We start from the raw sequence: 14515 nt of genomic DNA on the forward strand, positions 1-14515 counted from the left end.
AGAGAAATACTTAGTTTTAAATCTAACCAATGAAATATAGGACTACAAAATGCTGATGAAAGAAATCAAAGATTTAAGTAAATGGAGAGAAGTACGTGTTCATGGATTGGAAGATTCAACCTAGTGAAGATGTCAGTTCTCCCCAAACTGATCTATTAGTTTAATGTAATCCCTATCAAAATCCCAGTAAGGTTTTTTATGTAGACAAAGATGAATTTATTCTATAATTTATATGGAAAGGTAAAGTACCAGAACAGCTAAAAAAAAAAAAAATCTTAAAAAAGTAGAGTAGGGGTGCCTGGGTGGCTCAGTTGGTTAAACATCCGACTCTTGATTTTGGCCCAGATCATGATCTCAGGGTTGTGAGATCGAGCCCTGCATTGGGCTCTGTCTGCAATGGATGTGGAACATGCTTGGGATTCTCTTCGTCCCTCTCCTTCTGCCCCTCTCCCCCCTCACTTTTGCGCTTTCTCTCTCTCTCTCTTTTTTTTTTTTTTTAAAGAATTTATTTATTTATGACAGAGAGAGACACAACGAGAGAGGGAACACAAGCAGGGGGAGTAGAAGAGGGAGAAGCAGGCTTCCTGCAGAGCAGGGAGCCCAATGCGGGGCTCCATCCCAGGACCCTGGGATCATGACCTGAGCGGAAGGCAGACGCTTAACAACTGAGCCACCCAGGAGCAACTCCCTCTCTTTCTTAAAAAAAAAAAAAGAAAAGAAAAAACAGGAAGAATCAGTCTACCCCTTTGCAAGACTTATTATATAACTATTTTAAATGAGACCAGTGGAATAGAATAAAGAATCCAGAAATAGACTCACAGAAATATGGCAAACTGATTTTTGACATAGAAGCAAAAGCAATTCAACAGAGGGAAGATAGCCATTATAACAAATATTGCTCTAAGCAATTGGACATCTTTAGGAAAAAAAAATTGAAGTTCAACTTCTTACTCTATACAAAAATTAACTAAAAATGAATCATGAACTTAAATGTAAAACATAAAACTACCAAAACCATAAAACATTTAGAAAAAGGTAAACTTCTCAGCTACAACATGGAAAGCATGATTCATAAAATGAAAAACTGATTAAGTGGACTTAATTAAAAGTAGAAACATTCACTGCTAAAAACCCTGTTAAGAGGATCAAAAGACAAGCTAAAGAGTGGAAGAAAATATTTGCAGACCATATACCTAATGAAGAACTGGAACCTAGAATATATTACAAATGTCTTAAAACTCAACAGTAAAAAAAAAAAAAAAAAAAAATCAAATAATCCAGTTATAAAGTAGGCAAAAGATATGAAGAGATATTTCACCAAAGAGGATATATAGATGGTGAGTTAGCACATGGAAAGATGTTCAAGATCATTAGCCATTAAGGAAATGCAAAGTAAAACCACAATGAGCTATTACTTACACAACTATCATAATGGCTAAAATAAAAAATAAAGACAACACCAAATGCTAGGGAGGATGTGGAGAAACTGAATCACTCACATTGCTAGTAAGAATGGAACATGGCAGGGCGCCTGGGGGGCTCAGTCGGTTAAGCGCATCTGCCTTTGGCTTAGGTCATGATCTCAGGGTCCTGGAATCGAGCCCCGTGTTGGGCTCTCTGTTCAGCAGGGAGTCTGCTTCTCCCTCTCTGCCCCCCTCACCCGGCTCGTGCTCTCTTGCTCTCTCTCAAATAAATAAATAAAATCTTAAAAAAAAAAAAAAAAAAAAAAAAAAAGAATGGAACATGGCATAGCCATTCTGGAAAACAATTTGGAAAAACACTCTGGAAAAAAATTGAACACGCAGTGACATATGACCCAACAATTACATTCCTGAGCACTTTTTCCAGAGAAATGAAAACCTACATTCACCCAACAACCTGTAAATGAATGCTTAAAGCTTTCATAATAATAATGCTCCGCATTATTCGTTAGAGTCAGAAACAGGAAACAACCTAGATGTTCTTCAATGGGTGAATGGTTAAACTGTGATGCATCCATACCATGGAATACTACTCAGCAATACAAAGGAACAAACTCTAGATACATGCAACAACCTGCAGAGAATTATACTGAAAGAAAAAGCCAATCTCAAAAGGCTACAAACTGTATGATTTCATTTAGAGAACATTTTTGAAATGACAAACTTATAGAATTGGAGAACAGATTAGTGGTTGCCGGGGGTTAAGGCTATGTGTACCAAAGTATAGTACTCGGCAGCACTCTATGTAAGTTACCAAGAGGGAATCTGGGTAAAGTGTTTACGGGATCTCTCTGTATTATTTCTTATCACTGCAAAATAACTCAAAATAACAAGCTTTAAAATACAGAAGGAGTTTAAAAGCAGCACATCTGCATGTTGACAACATATCTCTAGAAGCATAGCCAAGAAGTGGAAACTATGAGTTGCCCCAGGGAGGAAAAGATGGTGGTTGGGAAACAGAGTGGAAGGTAATCCTTTTAGTATACATTCTTCTGTATATTTTGAATTTTGAATGATGCACAATTAATGTCTATTCAAAAAATAGATTTTCACATATCTGTTTTGAAATTCATCAACCAGTCAGATCCTGATGGCTTCCAATTGTTAAGAGTTTTGATTCATCTGTTAATTTTCTATTCAGAAACTACGTGAAGTGGCTTTTTTCACCCTTCCGATCAGTAACCTAGTGCAGTATTACAACTTCTTGTTCTTCCTAAATACTTAGCCAAAATCCTTCCTTTTTTATTATGAAGATTCACTTTAGTATACTCATTCTTTTCCAGAATAAAAAAGAAGTTTATGGGAAAATCTGTGTTACTATTTGTTACTATTGTAGTTACGACAGTGTGTTGACTATGAAATTACTGACCACTTCCTCAGATTCCCCATCAGCACCAGGGCAAGGACTGGATCATAACTTTAAGACTCCACTGCTTTCAAATCCAGAATGAAGTTTTAGGTTAATTTTTCCTTTGGTGTTGAAAAAAATACAGCTGGGAAAATACAACACCCTTGAGCAACATGAGTTTGAACTACACCAGCCCATGTATACTTGGATTTTTTTTTTAATTTTAATTTTTTAAAATATTTTATTTATTTGTCAGAGAAAATAAGAGAGAGAGAGAGAGAGAGAGGCAGGCAGAGGGAGAAGAAGGCTCCCCATTGAGCAAGGAGCCAGATGCAGGACTTGATCCCAGGACCCTGGGATCATGACCTGAGCCAAAGGCAGATGCTTAACCAACTGAGCCACCCAGGCATCCTAGGATTTTTTTTTTTTTAAATATAGTACAGTACTGTAAATGCATTTTCTCTTCCTTGTGATTTTCTTAACATTCTCTTTTTTATAGCTGACTTTATTGTAAGAATACAGTGTATAATACGTACACAAAATATGTGTTAATCTATGGCTTATGTTTTGATTAGGCCTCTGGTCCACAGGAGGCTATCAGTAGTTACTTTTTGAGGGTTTGAAAGGTATACGCAGATTTTCGACAGCAAGGTGGCTGCATGTTTTTCAAGGGTCAGCTATATGTTTTTCCAATACATTTAAAAGGTTGAAAAGAAGTGCATATCACCAAATACATCATGCAAATTACATGATAGCTTGAATGAGATTTTACAGTGTTTTCTAAAACTAGTTTTTATTTAGAATTAAAACACATCCAGATTTTTCTAACGTTCCTGCTCCTGGGTTTTCTGTCTAAATTTCTAAAAGTCTAAATGAAATTTATCTCACTCCATGATAGAGGTAGCCCTGAAAAATGAAGTGGAAATATCTCTCTCTATTTGGCATCCAGCCATATAACCAGTTAGTTATTGGTTGACAACGTTTTTGTCCTCCCTTATAATTTATGATTTTCAAGTGTCTTATATGCTTCTAGGAGAAAGGGTCCATGGTGTAGACTGGCTTCGTACAGGACTCTGGTATGCGCTTTAACATCCTCGCGTTTTCAAGTTGGAAATAACACTAGAACTAGTAGCTAAAACCACCTCCTTCTAATCATTTCACAAGTGAGGCAATAAAGCTTTAAAATAAAGTGCCTCCCCACACATTTGAAATAGAATTCCATTTACAGAAATTAATTTACATTTTTCAGGAACATGGTTATTGTGTAAAAAGCTGTCCATCCGGGCTTATGACTGAACAGAGGCCACATGTATACAAAGCAAAGCCAGCGGGCTTCGGAGTCAGACAAACTGGGGTTCAGGTTCCCGCCTGACCCTCAAATAGCATTGCTTGATGGAATACTTTACAAGGGAGGTGATACCTCCTCGTGGAGTAGTGGTTAAGATGAAGCGATAGAAATGGCGCGTAGCTTTGGCGTACAGAAGGTGCTCAGAAATATGAGTTTCTTCTTAAATTTCCCTTCCCCATTAAAAATCCATTTACTTGAATAAGAAATCAACTTAAACTTTATAACAATAATATTGGGGACATTTTGAGGGGTGGTTATAGTAAATAAAAAACGTATTGTCGGGCAAGAGTTTTTGCTGCGTTACAGTTCCCTCTGTGTAAAAACCAGAGGCCTCCCTGGTGGAGGAGAACCGAGTCTTCCTTCTGTAGTGTCTTGGTTCCCCGGTCTGGACCCAGTGTGTGGCAGAAGCAGCGGAAGGGAGCATCGCGTGTCTGTTTCCTAAATCTGTGGAAGTTCCAAAGGCTGATACCCATGGGAGCTTCTCAGGATGACAGACCGGTGTTGGTGCAGTCACTTCTTCCGGGTTCTGAAGTTCAAGAGGCAGATCCCTTTAACTCAGTAACTATCCATTTCCTTTGGATGGAATTCTTCAGCAGTGGTAAGGAAAGTAATAAAGTGAGAGTCCTTGCCTTCTCCCTTGCTGTTCGCACTGGCCGTGAGGGCGTGTTTTCTCTGTAGCCGCTCTTGGGGGCCCTGTGCACCTGTGCTGGTGAGATGAATCCACTCAGCTCACTTGAGGCTCCCTGGCCCCCGGTTCAGCACAGCCACAGAAACCCAACCACCAAAGAAATCTTTACAGGTGGACGGGACTTTGGGGAGTTTTCTTGACCTCAAGAAATTAACAAGGAAGGTAGGAGATAAAGATAGATTCTCACACATTACCTCCCGTATTCTATTACAGTTAGGAAAATGTTTCTATTCCTTAATATGAATTAGAACTTCTCTGCCCTGAAATTTAATGTTCAGTGCCCTCTCTTTCTCTCTGCCTCTGACTGTCTTTGTGCCCTTCTGTCTCTCTGTATGTGTTATTCACTAGTTACCCCTAGGAAGGATGAATAGGCATAGCTGAGCCTTAAACCTTAGGATACGCCACCTTTTGAGTGCCAAAGCCCACCTGGACTTTCCTTCATGTTATTCCAGATTGAATATCTCATTACAAATGTGGTTGAAGATGATTTCATTTTCTGGATTATACTCCCTGGAGGAGGGGGATGGAAACAAGGGCAAGGTAAATCCCCGTGGGGCAGGCAGTAGATTTTACTAAAAAGAGGAGGGAGAACACTGGCAGCAGGGAAAAAGGCAGAAGAACAGACAGAAATAGTGTGTGCTCTTAAATGACCCCTTCTGAGGGGCTGAACTTGCCTCTTTTTTTTTTTTTTTTTCTCTTGGATTAGGGAAACAGATATATCTGGGGTATAACCTTAAAGGTTCTAATCCTTGGTTGTAATTAATTTTCTTTAATTATTCCTCATCTTCGGAGAAAAGTGTCTCACCCGTGCAGCCTTGACTGCTAATGCTTTGGGAGAGTTAGACTACACAGCAAGCAAACAAAGTGTGGACTTTCCAACCACAGGAACATGGAGCCCAGGCCAGCACCCTAGCTGGGGGAGAGTAGGGAGCTCTAGCTGGTAGCAGCCTCCAGTGGAGAGGATGCGGTGTGGAGGAGAAGTTGCCAAGCTGAGGCTTCAGAGGTGGGTATGAAATGAACTTTCTCCTTTGCAAATCTTATAAAGAGAGAGTAGGAGTTGGTGAAATGGGAAGAGGTTGCCACATAGATCACACTCAGCAGACACAATGCGGCCCTTCTCACAACATGGAAACCACCCTTAATACAAGGAACCCCAGTTCCCACCTTCACCTCTCCCCTTCTTATCTTGGGTGCTTTCTTTGATTAGGAACAAACTTCCAATGTCAGAGAATTATCAGCTGTGTAGTCATCTAACTAAATAAGACAACAAATCAATCTGAGCCCATTTTAACAGGTTAGCTCCTATTAAATCAGTAGATTAACACCAGTAATACACTGTATCTGCATGAGCGTCCCCCTTAATTGAGGATGACACAGACAGAGCTGCAGTTCCGTAAGACATTAACCTAATGTATATCAACCCAAATTTATGAATCTCTAAGTGACATTCCCTTGATGTTTCTGTATTTCCATATTGTTTCAATAGCCACATGTGTCAGATGCGTTTCTGAAATGTTGTCAGTAGAGAATAAGTATTTAAGATGTCTTTCCTGTAAGTTTCCGGTTGCCCTTTTAAAGTCCCCACAGTAACATGTAACTTCAACATTCACATTCCCAAGTATTCTGCCTTTGTTGATGTACCATTTGCATACAGTAAGTTCTTTGTTCAAACTCTAATGTAGTCAAAAGGACAGTCAAATCACAGAACTTTCATATCCTTGTTTCTGTAACACATGTATCAATGTGCACCACACAGGTGATTATCATATCTTGGAGTTCTTGGAATTCTAAGAGATTTCCTACCTAAGTATTCAGCAGAATTTATGAATAGAAGACTCACAGGGACAGAATGGCATAGATCTCAACGGTCACTAATCTCTGCCTCTCTATGTTCATTTACGAAAAAGACAGTCTTATTATGAGACTGGACTCGCGTTCTGTTGCACATGACAAAGGCTTTGAAATGTCCAGAGCTATGTATCTGTAAAGGATAAACTGATATTCAAAAAGCACTGTGCAGTTTCTTTTTTCTCAGCCTATGGTAAAGTTGATGATCTTCCAACTGTAAAGATCAGGTTCTCCGTTTCCTGGAAAAAAATTCACTACCCAAAGTCCTATAAGACAAATTTGGAGCAGAAAGTCCACTTAATCATTCTCAAGGGAAATATTTCTTCCTGGTAGAGAAAGCAATTTGATACTAGAAGCCCACTTATTTAGAATTTGAGTAAGAACTGCGCATACCATCATAGGTTTGGGTCAGATTGTCCAGGTCCTCTTGTTGGCCCATTTGGACCTCTCTTTCCTGGGCAATTTGAAGAGAAGAGCTCTAAATGGTTCTCAAGCCTAGATTTTCACTTCTCCAAGCTACCCTTTCTGTCCTTTGAACATCTAAGTATTTACCTGGAAAAGCCCCCCAGGCTGTCTTACAGAGAAAGCCTCTCTGCGTGAACCTCTTTTTAAACATCTGACAGCTCCTGGTTTATTGAGGAAGTAGTACCTCCACCCACCACAATTTGGTGAGCTTCATCAACATGTTATCATATTAAGCACCATAAGCAAATGCTAAGATAACTATGACTTCCTTATAAAGCATTGTGATTTTTGCACTATCACTTTATTGATTATTTTTGAAACTTAAGTCCATTCTTATTGACTCATCAGCCAGAAATCATAAATCTGCTCTTTGGTTCATAGTTATCAGGCAGAAGAAAGCTTTTGTTTTTCTGTGCTAAGTCATTAGAGTCAGAAAGAAAGAGTTGGCTCTTAAAATCACACTGTGCATGCTTAAGGTTGGTCCTTAAATCAAACCTGGGGCGTGTGTGTGTGTGTGTGAGAGAGAGAGACAGAGACAGAGACAGAAGGAAGAAGGGAGGGAGGGAGGGTTGAGAGACAGAGAGAGAGAAAGAGAAGACATTCCTGTATTCGTGGAGGAGTTGCTGATCATCATTTTCCCCCTAAAATAGCTTAACTTAATCATATTTCTGTAGTCTACATTTTTTCTTCTTGCCTTTCCATTGCTACAAATCCTGGATGAGAACCTTCTTCATTCTGATATCCTGGGAGCATACCGGTGACATACAAACAATATCTTCAACATCTTCATGGTCCAGATTCTATTCCTCCAGTCCCCTAGTCCCCAGGATTTTCAACACAGAACTGTTGAGCAGGGAGCAATTGCTCACCAGTCTTGAGGTCTTATGGAAGGTATAGGTCAGGGATCAAAGCTTTTTTTTCTCTTTTATCACCATCATTTAGTGCTAGTACACAGTGAATACTCAATAAATATTGAGAGAAGCAAGGAAGGAAGGGGCATTTTGCAAATGACCTGGCAAAAGACAAGCAAAAAACTGGGCATTTTATGTTTTAAGCCACGGTATAAGGGGGTTGGTGGCAAGGACATCCCATTACTTAAGACAATCAGAAGCAAGACTGGTTGTGGGGCAGGGGGTAAAATTACTAATACACATGAAAGTGGTGATGATAAAGATAATGATGACGACAACAATGATGATGAGAATTTTTACTAAAACTTACTGATTTTTAACTGGAGGACTAAAAAAATGAGGAGAGAACAAACTTTTGATTAGTTATAATAATATTACAATCATTTACATGAACTACTTCTATCTAAGCCAGACTACTTTGCAATATGATAATGATGATAAACACTCTAATAGATAAGATTACTTTTATTATAATTTTATCCCCCTAGAGTATTTATCTATATATACTTCTTCATAGTTGTCTTGTAGCATGGTGATATGTTTATTCAGAATATTGCTTAGGACTTTAAAAGAGTCAAAGGAAATACTGCATCTATTTAAGGAAAAATATATTTTTCCTGGCCATGGTGAATAAGTTGTTTTGTTCTTTTACTAATTAGTCATATCCTCAAACCAGGATGGTTTATCTTTATAATCAGCCTTGGCAAATAGGTGCTATTTTGTTTCAATTGCAGACAAGTTGATAGCTTAGAAATGTAGCAGTTTCTTATGAACAGGACATACAAGGATAAGCAGAACCAACACAAATGAATAGCTGTCAGTGTTTAGAGGTATCTGATTTGCTTTTCCAGAAATTTACTAAACATTTTTGTCCTTGATATTCTTAAATTTCATAGAATATGCCTAAATGTGGCTTTTTCTTTATTGCTCATGTTTGTCACGCTATAGTTTTTTTCACTGAAAGCATTCATCTTTCAGTCTGGGGAATTGATCTCCATTGTTTCTTCAAATATTAACTCCTCTCTTTATTTCTGGGACTCCTAATATTCAGATATTAGGCTTTCTACTTACCGCCTCCATATTGCTTAACTTTTCTTTTATATTTTATGTGTCATTATTACCTGTTCCCTCTGGGAAAGTGCCTCCATCAAATTTCTAATGTGTTCATTAATTCTGTGGCTGTACCAACTCTACTTTTTATCCCATCTATTGGGCTCTTTATTTCAACTCCTATGCTTTTTTACACATAATATTTCCACCTATTTCTTTTTATATTTTCTTATTATCATTTTGTGTTGGCAATATTGTTCCTAATCTGAGTGTATTTACAATGCCTATTTTGAATCCTTGTCCCATCACTTGTAAAACTCACTCTTTTGATGGACCCTGTAATCCAGGTTGCTGTTTTCTTAAAAAAAAAAAAAAGCTGTGCTCCTCAGATTTCTCCTCATTTTAACTTATCAGTTAATATTCCGACTGGAGTACTCATTGCTCTGTCCAGCAACATATACAGGGGAAGGCCAAGGGTCAAAGTCCAGTCTAGCTCTGACCTGGTGCCCCTGGATTGTTCGCAGGGCAGGAGAGAGGTGTGAGCCTAAAGGTGGAGTGTGGTGGGCACCAGAGAAACATCTTAGTTTGTGTCGCCAGTCCTGGAGGTTTGGGTGAGGAGGCAGAAGAAGAGAAGCGACCATCCAAAAACTATCAATCCCCATCCGCTTTTTTGGAAAGCCCTAACCAATATTTGGACTGCCAAGATTTTACACCTGACACCACCTGCATCGGTGTTGATCCTGGCACCATCGATGGCCCTGAGGCAAGGACCGTCATGTCCTCACACAACGGTTCGAAACAGCCCTCAGTCCGCCCAGGAATTTCGGACAGCTTCATGTCTCTCCTGATGTTTCTACTGCCACTGGCTTTGATCTTGGGGGACTGATGTTGTGGTGCTTCATGGCACAATGTCTTGACTGGAAGGGGTGATTAAAACTTACTTTACTCAAACTCCATATAAAATCCTTTGTGGTCCTCCAGTGCTTCATAAAAACTGTTAACATTTTGTATAGGCCCATAGTGATAAGATGCTTGATTACAATGTGCAGAGAACTGCAATGTGGAACTTTCAGGCATGTAACTGGGATTCCATGATACGATATATTAAGGATGTGAGATAGGAAATGGTAAATTGATACAGACCACCAAGAAACGTGGCCATGTTTGCTTTATCTCTTCACCTGAGACACATGATGATGTTGCTTTTCTGATCCAGAAAGAGAAAATCCTTTAGGATACCATCCTACCTATTTGTAAATCACCACAGGCCCACCAAAACCTGGCTGGCAGAAATTGCTTGGCTGCTCCGACACACAGCAGTGCTAACTAACTTCTGGCTTTCTTAGTCAAGACAGCTTACTGTGTGCTTTAAAAACAATCGACCCTCGAATCTCAGTCCTTTAACACCCCACAAGTTAACGGTTCTCTCTCATGTTACATGTCACCATAAAGATGCTCTGCTTCATGTAGTCTTTCAAGGACACAGGCTGATGGACGTTCTGCGGAGCCTACATACGGTGGGAGAAGAGAGGGGAGGGGCATCCTAAATTGGCCGTCACTGCTGCTGAAAACTCACTGGCTAGAACTAGTCACATGGCCTGGTCTGTGAAAGCTCATTGGCTAGAAGTAGTCACATGGCCCAGTCAGCCTGCGGCGGGGCTGGAATATGTTGTTTTGCGGAAAGGAGAGGAGATTGGATACTGATGAGCACCACATGGCCTCAGTGCTGTGTCCCTGTATTTACATTACAGGCTTCATCTCCAAGATGACACACGGCGCAGATTCACCGCTTAGCTTTTCTATTCTTTTTCTGTTTTTCCAATGGATTTTCTTCTTCCACATCCGTTATAAAGATGTTTCCCAAGGTTCAGTTTCCAGCCACATGCTACTTTTCTTATGCACTATTTTTCTTGAAGCTTTAAGAAACATGTATCGCAGTGTTTCTCATACTTCCTTGACTATAGAAGTTTAATAAATATTGAGTTATGGGTGAACTAATTAAATATCAGCTCAAGGCTAAATGGTGATTTTAGAAAGTCCATATTTGGTATGCACATTTAGTAATCTTTTATACTTAATAGAGAAATCTTCAGTATTCTACCTCCCTTTTCTCATATTACTCCTCTTTCTACCTTTTTCTTCACCTTAACACCTTAACTTTACTATTAAAAAACAACATTAATGCTGTAATGAGCTCTGGCCTTTGATAGACCAGAGTTGGTTAGTAATGACAGCATGAGGATATTCGAAGAATATAAAAGTAAACAAGAAAACAAGGTATTATTTTTTTATTTCCCACTTTAAACCATCAAGTGATTATCTTCATTTTTAGTTATCTCTAGTCAGTGTTACACAAATAATACTAACTTCAATGCCAAAATAATTTTGGAAACAGTATTTATTTTTTTTAGTATCTTCAATTAGAAACTATTTAAGAGTAGTGTTTTTCATAAATAGTGCAACTTTTAGGGCTACAGGACCAAAACAAACTAATTTTTAAAAATATTGAAAGTTGGGGGGTGCCTGAGTCGGTTAAGCATCTGCCTTCAGTTCAGGTCATGATCCCAAGGTCGGTTCTGAGCCTGGTGTCGGGCTCTCTGCTCATCAGGGAGTCTGCTTCTCCCTCTCACTCTGCTGCTCCCCCTGCTTGTGCTTTCTCTTGCCCTCTCTCAAATAAATAAATAAAATCTTTTTAAAAAGTACTGAAAGTTGGGTTGCCTGGCTGGCTCAGTTGGTTGGGCCTTGGACTCTTGATTTTGGCTCAGGTCATGATCTCAGGGTCGTGAGATGGAGCCCTGCACCAGGCTCTGTGTTAGACGTGGAGCCTGCTTGAGATTCTCTCTCTCCCTCTACCCCTTTTCACTCACATGCTCCCTCTCTCTCAAAAATTAAATAAATAAAATATTGAAAGTTATTTTCATTAAAACTTCCGCATGAATATGTAAGTAATTCAAAAAACAAAGTTGTTCATTGATTCATTTTTTAAAAATGTCTATTGAACACAACAGTGCTTAAGGCATCTTGTTAATAAATTGACTTTGAAATCTCTGACATTCAGGTACCAATGAGTAGATTTCTAAAAATCTATCAAATCCTCTTAGATGGAGTTAAATTTGTACATTTCTCAGTGTGTAATATGTATGGATATATACAGACATGTGTACATATATATATATATATCTGTATCTATGTATCTAGAGAGAGGCAGATGATGTGGCTCTTGTTTTTGCTGCTTTGTTACTGGGTTCCATGGGCCAGGAAAACTTGTTTCTTGCATTGTTTTCTGTTTGTTTAGCCCGAAAATATATCAAAAGGAAACTATGATTCTATATGCAATTAGAAGTAAACTTTTTACTCCATATCAAACATTTTCATAGAAAAGATTATATATTAAACAGATTTATTTTCAACTAAATTATACTGAGTATCTTCTATAACTGCCTACTAGAGTGCTAAAATGCTTTTATATATCTTTTATATTTTTTATAAAGAGCCAGAAAACAGTACCTGATATACAAAAAATACTCTATTATGAATTTTTAAAGATTTATTGGAGTATAATTAAAATAAACTGCACTTATTAAAATGCACTGTACAATTTGATAGGTACTGATATATGTACACACCTGTGAAGCCATCGCAACAATCAAGATAATGAAGATACCCAACAGTCCAGGGTTGCCTGGCGCCTTCATCATCCTTTCTTCCACAGTGATCTACATCACCACCCCGCCTCCCAACAGGCAGCCAGTGATCTGCTCTGGCATTAGATTTGTTTTCATATTCTAACATGTTATATACATGGAATGATACAGTGTGGATTCTTTTTTTGCCTGGCTTCTTACACTCATCACAATTATATGGAGACTCATTCCTGTTGCTGCATGTATCTATAGTTTGTTCTCTTTTAATGCTGAATAATATTCCATGGTATGGATATATCACAATTTGTTTATCCATTCACCTGTTTGTAGACATTACAAATGGAGCTGCTATGAACATTCAGGCTCAAGAATTTGTGTGCATATGCTTTCATTGATTGTGGGTGGATATCTGCCTGGTTCCTATGATAGGTATATGTGTAATTTTTAACACAGGTGTCAAGGTCTTTTCCAAAGTGATCATACCATTGTACATTCTCACTAGCAGTGGATGAGGGCTCCAGTGGTTCTGCTTCCCTGCCAACACATAGTACAATCGGTATTGTTAATTTTACTCATTCTAACAAGGGTGTAATAGTATCTCATTGTGGGTTTAATTTACTTTTCCTTAATGACTAGTAATTTTTTTGAATTTTCATATGCTTTTTGCCATCTTTACTTTCTTTGCTCAAGTATATATTGAGGTCTTTTTCAATCTCATATAGGAGTGTTTGTACTTTCAAAAATGTTTCTACATCTTTTTGTTTTTGCAATAGTTTGAAAGCCTGAAATTATTTCTGAATAAAGAAGTAAAAAAGAAAAAAACATTATAAATATGGTCACAAGAATTACAAATGTTAACAAATCATCTTTAAAGATATATTTGAATATACAAATACAATAAATACTTAAAATATAAATATATACAATATAATGTTAAATAATATAAATTACATTTATTTTAATTTATTAAATATTAAATAATTGTTTAAACTCCAAATGATGCTAGCAAAGATCAAGAAGTGGAGGAGGACAGGTGTGAAGCAATAGAACCACAGAAAGCTTCCCATCCATTGAAGTGGGCTAAGTAAAAAAACTCAGTTTCAGTCTTGACTTGCATAATTAGAGATCTGTTTGCTCAAGGCAAGTACAAGCAAGAACTGAAAACCGTATAAATCACTACAGAAGACAAAAGCAAAAGAACCATACTCCTTACATTGAAAGACAAAGAACACAGGACGTGGCACCAAAACATAAAAATAAAAAACTTAAAGTAACATGACAGACAAAACAAACACTATATAATGTTAAAGATTTTTTGAGAAATGCAAAAATGTTCACAACATAATGTTAAACAAAATGTGTAAGATGCAAAATGTATTCAGAATGACCATAATTATGTTCAACACACACATATATATTCGGCACAGAAAAAAAACGAATCGGAGTAAATACATCAAAGTGGTGTCTCTGGATGGTAAAATTACGCAGAATTTTTATTTTCTTAATTATAATTTATGTTTCTTCAAAGTTGTCTAGAGTGAGCATGAATTACTTTCATACTAAAAATAGGAGTTCTATTTTTTTAAAAAGAAAAATACAGCTTTCCATCTCTCCCTGTTTCTCCAGCGAAACCTGATTAAATGGTGCATGAAATGGCATCAGGACCTTCTGCCTAACATCTCCCAGGAACACTGTTTAAGTCTGCCCCTTGGGCAACATTGCTGAGGTAACA

This window comes from Phoca vitulina, unplaced genomic scaffold, assembly GCF_004348235.1.
Source record: "Phoca vitulina isolate PV1807 unplaced genomic scaffold, GSC_HSeal_1.0 scaffold6, whole genome shotgun sequence".
NCBI lineage: Eukaryota > Metazoa > Chordata > Mammalia > Carnivora > Phocidae > Phoca > Phoca vitulina.